At 36.0% G+C, this 12,500-nt stretch overlaps 1 protein-coding gene across 3 annotated transcripts in view; it reads right to left on the bottom strand.

Moving 5' to 3' along the window:
- LOC133520195 (lachesin-like) overlaps window positions 1-5,144 on the bottom strand; it is a 170,124-nt gene extending 164,980 nt beyond the window's left edge. For 2 of the 3 annotated variants that reach the window (XM_061854568.1, XM_061854565.1), the window contains exon 1: window positions 4,117-5,144. The gene's annotated coding sequence lies outside the window, so the exon portion shown is untranslated. Of the gene's footprint in view, window positions 1-4,092 lie in introns of all 3 variants that reach the window. The other variant, XM_061854566.1, reaches the window with a different exon arrangement.
- Between the last annotated feature and the right edge of the window lie 7,356 nt (window positions 5,145-12,500).

Genomic DNA, 12,500 nt, shown 5'->3' with positions numbered 1-12,500 from the left:
CTTTTTGCTAATGTCGTGAAAGGGACAAAGACAATAGAATCCAAATACTTCGAACTTGTATTAGGCCCCGCACGTTGAAATGACATTCGAATATGAAGGTCACTTGAATGTTATTTTGTCTCACTCAGTGAGCAAAATGCGATTTTTCTCACTGTTTTTAAGCAGCAAATTACCCTTGTTACAGCTGCTGACGTGAAAAAGTAAATGTTACGTAAGGGTGGTTCAAAAACCTTTTTTTTTTCGATGGGGCAGTCCCTTATTTTGTTACACTTATTATGCTGAAGATACACCAAGTTTTATGTTTTTATCTTATGGTTACTATGTATGTACTAAGTTGATATTGTTATAGAGGGGGAGGACCGGCAGCTCCTCACCATGGGTGCGGACTGGGACGCATCGGACACTCACCACTTATTTTGATGGCCGGTTAAGCTTTTTAAGGAACTATCCAAAAGATTCGCAGAGATTACTGGTGACCGCAGACCAACTAAGCAAAGCTTGTACAGTCAGCATCAAAAGTAGCGGATCAAACAAGGTTTCAAAAGTATCTACCATTCTATAACAGCTTAACGAAATGTGGTGGTTCTATAGGTAGAACAATGAAGACGTTAAAAGATATACTTTGGAACGTAAATTTTATAGATTTATCAATATTTGGAAAAGATATCCGGAATATCAGATACTTTTGGAGCGTTGTTTCATCCGCTACTATTGATGCTGACTCTACAGCAAACCTTATACTAGGCGACGATTTAAACATAATTATAATTATATAGATAAATACATACTTATATACATAGAAAACACTTATGACTCAGGAACAAATAAATATCTGTGCCCATCACACAAATAAATTCTCTTACCGGAATTCAAACCAAGGACCGCCGGCTTCATAGGCAGGGTCACTGCCCACCAGTCCAGACCGGACGTCATGGCTCGTATTAATTAGTGACAGAATATATATAAATATAAAAGTTATAACTCCCTTAGGAATCCATAACTCCCGTGAGAACAATATAGATCTTTGTCTTATAGTACACATGCATGAAATAAGATCTTTTTCGAGCAAGTGCGATGAAAATATAAGAATTACAACTCATTCCAGCGTGGCAGCTACTTTAGGTGCATTGTATCGTCCGGAGCTATTGATGCGGACTGCACATGATACACGTGTGCCCAAGGGACGTTATATTGAAATTGCAGCGCCCGATCAATTGCGTCGGTTGGACGTCCATCAGAATATTCAGAATGCCTTTTATTTTGCGTCAGTAATTACTGATAGTTCAGCTGCAGGGGTTTTTACGTATCAAATCAAAATAAATGTTAAATATATCTAACAATAGCAACTAAATTTAAAGACTAACAAAATAACTCAATACATACAACCGACCGGTTTGGCCTAGTGGGCCCTGCCTACGAAGCTGATGGTCCCGGCTTCAAATCCTGGTAAGGGCATTTATTCGTGTGATGAGCACCTTCATTCTCGATAGATCCAAAATGGATCTAGTGACAATGGATATTTGTTCCTGAGACATGGGTGTTTTCTATGTATTTAAGTATTTTTAAATATAATTTATATATTATATACCCGGTGTTTCCTGTAACACGAGCAAATAATTAAACAATATATTGTACTCCTAAAACGATATCACTTTTGATTAACAACTTTTTTAAATTATGATTTCTTAAGATTTTATCTTTTTCATACACATTTAATATTATTTTCAATGTACGCTGACATCAGTGTGTTTGACGTTGCTTGTCACGCCTTTAAACGTACCAAAATTCGCAATACATTGCGTCTTAGAATTAACTTCAATGTGTAATAAAAATTAAAACATAAGTTATTTTTAAAAGTTGCTAACCAAATGTTGGTGAGTTTGAGGAGTAAGGCTTACAGTTTAATTTATTGCTTGTGTTACAGGAAACACCCGGTATATCGTTGTCTAAGTACCCTCAACACAAGCCTTGTTGAGCTTACTGTGGGACTTTCAATTTGTGTAATAATGTCCTATAATATTTATTTATTCATACAAAAAATATAATACTAAACATTTTTTTTTCAACGGTTAACTGCAACGAAATAAAAGGCTTTTTTTATAATTATTGATGCAGACAGATTGATTCTTGGTACATCGGCCATCTAAAGGATGATTAATTTTTAATCATTTCAATTCAAAATGAATGTGTGAGAAACCTCATGAAAAATCCATGTGTTCCGTTCCTTCAAATAATAACATTACTTTTGATACTGACATATCCAATCCATATCGTAACTTTATGATTTTTTTACGTATCCTAAAGATTTAATCAGGCCGTCGGGCTAAGTGAGATTTATTTCAGTTTGGCGATAAATATTACGCAATATTGACAAAAGGTCAAAAAGGAAACCACAAATAAAATAAAATGAAAATGATGTTGAAATAGTTAAACATTATTGAAAATTTTACGAGTTATCATTGTAACCAATCATTCAATGTATATGAGTACTCATTACAAATAAACATATTATGTTCAGTTAAAAATATTCATAATTTTAAAAACAGTAACTAAAAAGATAGTAAAGTCGACTTAGCTGTACCAGTATTTTTTTGTAAAAAAATATTTTTATCCCCGAAAATAATTTTGGTGTATTTATTATTCATTTATTTTATTTAAACTTTATTGTAAAAAATATATAGAACAATATACAAATGGCGGACTGAATGCTAAGTTTAATAAACCACCCAAAAAACTCAGGGATTTGTTTTTTTGAATAAAAATTTTAATCATAGCCCATTGAATTCAATGTTTTATGCAATTACAAGTATTATAAGAATTCTCATATTGCTACTGTAAATATTGATTTGTCTTTCACCTGTTAGTGTTTGATCCTTTCGCATTTTCTCAAAGGTTAGCTGGAAGAGATCCCTTTTAGGGATAAGTTCGCCTTTGTACATAACATTTTTTTGTGTTTTGTTTTATCTGTTTTATGTTAACCTGTTTATATGCAATAAAGTGACATACATACATAAGATTTAAATGCTCCTCTAACGAATATTTTACTCAAAATAAAACAAAATATTCGTTATTTCAAGCATGTATTAGAGTAAGTAAGTAAGTAAATATTCTTTATTGCACCACAAAGAAAACAAATTTACAAACAGATTTACAATGTAAAGAAAGGTAGCAACAGGCGGTCTTATCGCTGTAGGCGATCTCTTCCAGACAACCTTAGAGATAAATTATTTATCCATAAATCCGTAGTAGGCTACTCCTCCCGCCGTCGTAGCAATAGCAGGCGCCGGGCGTAGCACAAGCTACTACGCCGTAGCACTTGTAGACTCGCTACGCCATTAATGTGGTTTATCACCGGCAAGGCGACAGGGTATTGATAAACGATACAGTCAGCGATAAATTAAATTACTGTTTTATCGCAGACAGTATAAATTTTCCCGCTCTGTGATGGTTTTTTCCGTAATATACATTTTCAAAAGACTAAATTTTAACATCAAATTATTTTAAAATTACATTATAAATCAATTAACAAAATAAAATTAATAGTAAGTGAATATAAGAATTTATATAAATGTTTAGTGGTTTTAAAACTTTCGCACTTAATTAATAACATGCATTAGTAATTAATTCCCTCCGTAATAGTTATCAATGACAAAAAAACTTAGTAAGAAATTTTGATATACTTTCTTAAAGGTATTGCCATAATTTTAGCGGCTTTGGTTTAAATTTCATTGAAGTATAAAACTATCTTAAATAATTCAAGCGATCGATGACTAATAATTAATATAATGATCGATTGATAATGTAAATCTAATCCAACTTGATTTATTTTAAGTTCATTTACGTATTTTTATATTACTGTAAATTTTCATTAACAAAAATTTCAAATAAGGCAGTAAATGAGCAGCTATGCATTATTATTATTAATCATACCCCTTCAATTTTATTAAGAAATCGAATTTATTATTCTTAAACTTTAACCAAATTACCTATAATACTTAAACTGCGTACAACAATATCTAAAACAATACCGTTTTTCTACGTAAGTAATTAAATATGCAAACTTAATCCAGCGAATTAATTCTAATTTCTTACCAAATTTCTTCATAAAAAACTCACCACAAAAATAATCACAAAATCCCCACAGCACTTACATAACGTCTAACACATTTCGCGTAAATTATCAAACTTTTCTTATCGCGCGCGATAAAATGCGTACCGTTATAACCACGCTCGCGGGCCAACTGAGCGCTCTGAGCGCCTCGTAGCGCTCCCAGCCGACCGATCTAGTTGGCTACATGATAAGATCGAAATTTGTTCACGCTTAGAATGAACGCTGAGCACAGCGCATGCGTGGGTTCGTTGACTTGGATGCTGCAACGGTGCATTAGCATTCTTGGAAGCGTTAACTTTGAACCATATTTTGGGTATCAGCGGTTAATGGTTAAATACGACTACATTGTGTTTAACATTTCAAATATGTAAAGCCGGGGGTATGTCCTTAAACTACGTTCAAAAGAGAGGTATGGGCACTGTGAATTACGTCTCGCTTAGTGTGGTAGGGCACAGCACAGCGGATGTCATTCCAGATCTAGAGTAGAGCCCAACTGGGGAAGTACCAAACAGCCACCGCACCTTAATTCTGGATTTAGTTCGACTCGAAATTACCACCTTACAGAAAACCGCAGCCAAATAACACTAGACCCTACTCATAGTGTTGTGTTCCTGCCGGAGAGTAAGGTTGCCAGAGCTCAGCGAGGGTCGGCAATGCGCATGCAACACCTCTGGAGTTGCAGGCGTAAAACAAATTCTATTCTTCTATTATATTCTAATATTACAGAGACTTATAGTCTCCACGGTTCGTACATTAAGTTTGAAGATGTATAAGGTCCCCACGGTCTAATGATACCCACTAACATCGCAATTATCTTCGTGGTTTTCTGGAACATGAACAGCATCATACGTACAATATGTTTTTAGAGCACAGTGTTTTTTCATAATCGTCATAATTAATTTTGTTACAAGTACGTAACCCTGTAATATTTTTTAGCCATGTTACCTGAGTAATCGTGATATTTTTGTAGCTATTTCATCCTTTCTTCTGAAAACCAATTTTGAAGTAACGAGTTATAATTTGTTTGAGAAAAAATCCACACTAAAGTTTTTTTTTCTTTTAATTGGACAAAATATTTTTTTTCCAGCCTTACAACTATCTTTACAGGTACTAGACCTAAGACAATAGTGTAACTATTAACAAAAAAATATTTTAACTTATATCGCATATAACATAAGGTGAACAATGTGGACTTTGTGAATTCAGTCAGAGAACATCAAAACAAATCAATGCGGCTACTAGGTTAAGGGTCCGCACAGCGCGCGTCAACGGCGCCTTCGTGAGCAGATTGGTGCGCCGCAATAAATAATATATATAATACCGATTTAAAAGAAAGGTCAAGTAGCCTCCTTATCTATATGAGAAACAAATGGTCACATAAATCCCTTCATAATTTTATCCTTCATCAATTGAGGAAGTAGGTAGGTTCACTTTCCTGCTTAATATACTGAACATTGCCAGAGAATAATTAATAGTACTTCATAACAGAATATAAATGTTAAGCTTAATTTTTCATTAATCTTACACTCAGCCTTCGGGGTGTGACTTCGGCGGCTTTCCCTGAAATCGGCGAAATCCCGAAGAAAGTCCAGGTCAAAAGCATCCTTAACCGGCGAGTGTGTATGAGCTTCTTCTTCCTCGCGTTGTCCCGGCATTTTGCCATGGCTCATAGGAGCCTAGGGTCCGCTTGATAACTAACGAGTGTGTATGAGCAATGTTATGAAAGTGAAGAAATCGAAAGAGGTATGTTAGGATCGCAGAAAGTAGACATCCGTGTTATCTGCCTACCCCTCCGGGAAATAGGCGTGATTATATTATGTACGTGTATGTATGTTACAGTAATGCTGGTGTAGCCTGAATCCAAACGGTACCTAAAACACAGCAAACCTTCAACTATACTCGTCACATGCCAGCCCACTAAAGTTGCAGACCTCGTATCGTACATATAAACCACTGACTCTCACATAGAGAAATGTTTACCATTTCAAACCAAAGCAACAGTCGTAGTTTTGGCGGTTAGGCCAAAAATAGCCAAGTATTTCAAATTTAGAGCCAGCCAGAGTTGAACTAACACCGCAAACTGTCTGTAGCGAGCCGGAACTTGGGGCCAGATACTGATTTAACAACTTGTTATGGTTCTGATCTTAATTTGATACGACCTTGGAGACTGCTGACGCTGATTTATACTTGTGCCGTTCTCGAGAACGTTCTCAGTTTTGTATGGGGAATATTCTCTTGCGAGAACATTCTCGAGAACGGCAGAACTATACGCTGATTAGTGCATATGAAATGTAGTGAAAGTCATGCGTATAGTTGTACTGCTCTCGAGAACGTTCTCAATTTCCTATGGGATTTCCCTACATGGGTTCTCAAGCGAGAACATTCCCCATACAAACGGGAAAACGTTCTTGAGAACGGCATAACTCTAGTCGTGCGTGAGATATGCGCCAATTACTAAGACGATCTTCAAATTCGTTTCAAAACCAGTTTTAAACTTAACCACTTGAACCCTTGAACCCCTTGATCAGAGCTTTCGATTATGCTTGTCCTTTGATGAACTTCCACCAATAGATTACTCTCATTTTTTTAAGTTGCTCAGCAAAGAATATGCATCCCGTTTTGTGATTCCACAGAATGGTTCTGGGCCAACCAGGGGTGTGTCTTCGCCATTTCTATCAAGTTCGTCCGCTTCTTCGTTTCCGTTAATGTCGGAGTGCCCTGGTACCCATATAAGTATGACTTTGTTGGCGTTAGCCAGTGTATTTAGGTTTGTTTTACAGTTCTCGACTAGTTTTGAGTTTGACTCGAGGGATTCTAGTGCCAGCAGAGCAGCCTGGCTGTCTGGCTGGTCTGAGTTGATGAGTTATGTTGGTGTCTTAGGTTTCTATCCAGGTTAATCTCCGCACATTTGTTTACGGCGAAGACTTCTGCCTAGAGGATTGAGGCCTGTCTGCCCATGCTGGCGCTAGCTCTGAGCTTAGATCTCTCACTATAGATCCCACATTATCTTTCTTGGAACCATCCGTGTACCATATATGAATATATGGCTTCCCTCTTCAACATACATTTGGTCGTTGATCCATTTGTCTCTAGGAGGTACTTCTACTGTGTACAATTCAAACCTTGACCAGTTATTAACCTTTTGTATGCGCCTGTCAAAAATTTGCCATTTATTTAGCAACCATGACATCTTCATGTTTAAGTTGAATTTGGTTGAATATATATGGAGCAGATCTGCTCCTAATCCATACCAAAGGTTAAATCTGAAATGACCTCTTGGAGCCAGTATCCAACAAAAAGACCCATATGGAGTTGCAGCTTGGTAGGTACTGTTGTTATTTGAGTAATTACTGTTAATCTTTTCTACAGACAAATTGAATTATTTTAATACAATTTTTTTATTTATTTTTTCAGAAATGCATTGCATTTCAGAAAATTTATATGCAAATATACGAGGGAAAAAATCGAACCATGCCGCGGTGACCCAGGTGGCTGAGCGGTTTTAGACTTCAGACACGATAGCAGAGGACGCTGGTTCGATTCTAGCCTTAGGCACTGGATGCCTTGGTCACGTTTTCTTTCGTATATGACATTTATTTAGTAAGAAGCAAAGTATCTGCGAGATTTTTTAAAGAGTTTAGCCGTGCGAGGGAAAACTATCCTTGAAATTCCTCTTACAGGTTGACCCAAAAATAAGTTGACGATTTTTTTTTCTCTGACACATTATTGATTATTGTAACAAATGTTTATAATGTTTGTTTGTAATGTTTTGAAGATAATACATTTTGTTTTAGATGAGATTATAATATAAGAAGTTCACTTTTTGGTTCGTATGCTTCCGCTTACGTTCATATTTAAGGTGACATTCGGATGTCAACTTCAACTGCATTACTGTCGCGGCGTCGTTGTTGCCGCCGCTGTATCTGTCAAATTCCTTTGTGAAATTAGTGACGGAATGAACATCTTAATCGTGGCAGTAATGCGATGGCGTTTCACAAAAATGTGATTGTTTGACAAGTCAACTGGTATATTGATTTAAACCAACACTATTTTCGTTCATAGTTAAAACGAATACGGGACTTAATCGCGTAAACTTACGTTTATTATATGGCCTGACGTTTCGAACGTGACGTTACGCTCGTGGTCACAGGCAGACTGGCGAGGAATTGTATCGACATCTTGCTGCGCGGGTTTTGCGAATTACCCCCACTTGATCTTGATTATTCACTTGTACGCTACAAGTCCCGTATTCGTTTTAAAACTATAAGTCAACTGGTATTGCCACAATGTCCCGCTTTTATTTATTTTATTTTATTTCCAGATTTCCTTGTAGCACTAGAGTCAAAGCAAAATAAGTTAGCAGCGATTTTGATAGACTAGACGGTGCACGGCTTATTTTAAACGTCGAATTTCTATGAAATTATGACGTTTAGGTACTTGACACTTACACAGTCTAGGCTATCAAAATCGCTGCCAACTTATATTGGTCAGACTCTGTAGACTCTGTTGGTGTAGTGTTTGAGGTGTACCTCAAATCAAAAATGAATATTAAAAACAAACCACATAAATCTTGAAATAAGAGTAATTTACCATAATTACAAATCTTTTATAAGTCCATATAAAAGTTGAATGCGGCGGGGTGAAAGTAGCATGGGGCGAATGTAACGGGCCGAGAAGATGAATACATGAATAGCTAAGCAACTTTGCCGGCCCAATATTACTGATTTGACGTTAATTGCCTACGATTTAGATTGGCGAGGCTAAAATGTTGCTTTACAAATTGCATTTTCACGAACTAGAGGCCAATTCAAACTAAAATGATTTTAGATTAAAAGGCTTGATGCGATTTATTTAATATAAATTTCACTTTGACACATTTGAGATACTTTACATCTCCAAATCTTATTACTAAATTAGTATTAGTACCTACTCTGACATTGGTGACCTTTTTCATCTCCAAATTAATGTATTATTAATCATAGATACTATATACATCTCTTTTATTTTGTAGTAATTTAATTTTTTATAATTATTATAATGTAATGTTTAAACAGTTATTTTGTTATCTATTTTTCATGAAACTTGTCACTAGATGACTCTGTATATAATATGTTGTATAAATAAAATAAAATAATAAATATTATAGGACATTATTACACAAATTGACTAAGTCCCACAGTAAGCTCAATAAGGTTTGTGTTGAGGGTACTTAGACAACGATATATATAATATATAAATATTTATAAATACTTAAATACATAGAAAACACCCATGATTCAGGGACGAATATCCATGCTCATCACACGAATAAATGCCCTTACCAGAATTTGAACCCGGGACCATCAGCTTGGTAGGCAGGGTCACTACCCACTAGGCCAAACCGGTCGTCAAATTGTATTGATTTGTAAAAGAGTCCTTGAGGCATACTTGCAGAATACATTTTTTAATTTTTACGATATTGTGGTAGGTATGTTGGTATATCTGCCAATTTAAATAAATAATTAAGGTAAATGAGGTTAAAACTATATCAATAGTTTTCATATACAACGTGTCTCAACTGAAATTGAACTGAAATTGTTATTTGTAAATATAGCCTTTACACATAAGATGCTATAAATTGTTTGTTTTTTGTTTACCAACATGCAATAGTTTGTGCCAATAGAAAATAGATATTCATATCATAATTAGAATAAGTGAACTGGACTGTGTATCTCGGTGAGGATTGTCGTGGAGGAAAATTCATGTTTTATGTGTAAGTTAGTTTTAATAGAACCTTATGTACATTTTACTCTGTTTGTTCTCCTTATAAATAAAATAAGACTAAAATAACTTTCTGAATATTTATCGAAATCCCGAGTAGAGTGTTCTTTCTCAGGAATGTTCTAAAATGATATATTATTTGATTAGATAAAATAAAAATAAAAATTTTGAAAGCTAAATTAATTCAATAAATCATCAATAAATAGAAGCATACTGTATTACTTCTTCAGAATGACGATAAGATTAAAATTACACTAGTGACATGACATACTCTTTAATTACCATAAATCATTAATTTCTGCATTAATATTGTGGCGTTTGGAACGAGACTTTGTACGGAGGTTAGAAATACCCTAATCGAAACGTTCTATGTCCAAAGGGTAGAGACACGTTTTATAAAATCTATTGGAGCACAGTATTACAGGAGCAAAATAAGCACATTTTACTATAGTTGTCAATGATTATAATAGTTACATAATATATGAAACCGGTATACCGTTATTCACGGGTCATGTAGTGCGCCTCACAGGCCGGTCACGCGGTCGCACAGAGCACCTCAACTAGATCCGTTTAGTCGAGGTGGTCTGTGCACTGCACATAAGACAATCGAGGTCACCACACATTAACCGGTCGAACGCGATTAAATTTCATTATTTTTCCTTAATGACCCCGATCCGTATTAAATATGTGATATACTACATCTCCCCTACCAGCTCCCATACAAATTTAGTGTGTCAGCGTGATCGCTTTTTTCAGTTGCGCCCTCATTTAAGACCAGTACTACTCCTCCAGAGTTGCAGGCGTACATAGGCTACGAAGACTGTTTACCATCAGGCGGGCCGTATGCTTGTTTGCCACCGACGTAGTATTCAAAAAAACTCGCGTAAAAAATAATGTAGAATGCAACTCAAACAAACTCAAATTGTGTGGAAGGTTAAAGAACGTCGGCTACGAATACGATGGTATGGACATGTACTCCGCCGCCCTGAAGAGCACATGGTACGAGTTGCCTTGAACATACCCACGCCAGCGCGAAGAGCCGGAAGACGGCCCGCCACCTGGTTGACGACGGTCCAGAAGGACCTAAAAAAGAGGAGTAGATGACACCGTAGCTCAAAACCGGGAACAATGGAATAGGCAAACAAGGAAAGCCGACCCTAGATAATGGGATAAGGCTTAGAATAAGAAGAAGTAGAATGCAACTCGGAAGCTCAACTCGGGTGTGCAGCTCAAATCGAAGCATTTTTCAAGTAAAATTGCGCGTATGTGTGGTGACTTCGTGGTCTTAGTAAAGGCTCCATAATGCGGTGTCTGTTTAGTATGTGCGCGAGCGAATCGCGAATGACCTAGTTGCACTACACACTGTCGCTGCACAATGTAACCGCAAGGATCCCAACGATTCCGTATAATATTGTGAAACACCTTGTTCTCTTAGTGGAGATTCTTATTCTTATTTAAGTGTGGATGGACTAAAGATGTGAAAAAATGGACATTGTAATATAACTACTTAGATTATCCTCAAAAATTTGTGGGGGAGTGTAGCTTTTTGTATGGGAAGGTTTAGTTTTTAAATTTTCTTAAGTAAAATATAATCTACAGTTTTAAAGACATGCAATAACACTTTATACTTATTTGATAGAAGCCACCATTACAAGCGTAACAGAGTGGTCAAACAAGACAACGAAAAGAATATTGACTCAGTTATATAGAAATAACCGGCCAAGAGCATGTCGGGCCACGCTCAGTGTAGGGTTCCGTAGTTACTCTTCCGTCATAATAAGCTAAACTGGAGCTTAAAGTATAGTAAATTGTTAACGAAGGGATGAAACGGTACCCGAGTTAAACAAATAGGCAAATTTGCATAATCAGTACCTAATTAAAGTAAGTCTTTTTACTATGAAGGAAAAACTTTTTGCGATAACTCAAAAACAGCTAAACTGATCATGTCCGCTATAGTTTTCATTTAATGTCTTTCTTAAGCTCTACTTCCACGATTTTTTTCATATTTTTTAAATTTACAAAATAAATTAAATTTTTAGATTTTATTGTACGACTTTGTCGGCTTTATTGATTATATAAATTTCAGCTTTCTAGCACTAACGACCACGGAGCAAAGCCTCGGACAGACAGACAGACAGACAGACAGACAGACAGACGGACATGGCGAAACTATAAGGATTCCTAGTTGACTACGGAACCCTAAAAAGTGTCAGACTTTGACGTTTCGGCCCGGAGCGTAAGCCAAATCAATGTTAAAGAATGATAGTAATAGAAATTTAAATAAAATACCACTTCTACGTTCACTATCAAGTTATATAATTATTTAAATATGTAAAGCGTCATTTTAGGACCCACTAGCCGTCACAGGCGCCTGTACCTGACGGCCATAGAAGTTATTACTGTTATTAGATTGATTTCCAATCTAATATACTTAAATGATATTATCCCCCTCAATGTTGCAGGTTTTAACTGAAATAGTTTAAACTGCGGATAATTGAGTAGTCTGTAGCTAATAGGAGGGGAGTCCAAGAGGGATTTTTTGTAGTGGAGCGAGTCCGATTAAATTATAAGTAATACCTTGTTAACAGTGGGTAGACTTTTGGCCGTCTACGTTGGTGATTAACATTTA

The sequence above is a fragment of the Cydia pomonella genome, chromosome 7 (assembly GCF_033807575.1).
Source record: "Cydia pomonella isolate Wapato2018A chromosome 7, ilCydPomo1, whole genome shotgun sequence".
Taxonomy (NCBI): domain Eukaryota; kingdom Metazoa; phylum Arthropoda; class Insecta; order Lepidoptera; family Tortricidae; genus Cydia; species Cydia pomonella.
Note: the sequence above shows the minus strand (reverse complement) of the source record. Positions and strands in the feature narration are given on the sequence as shown.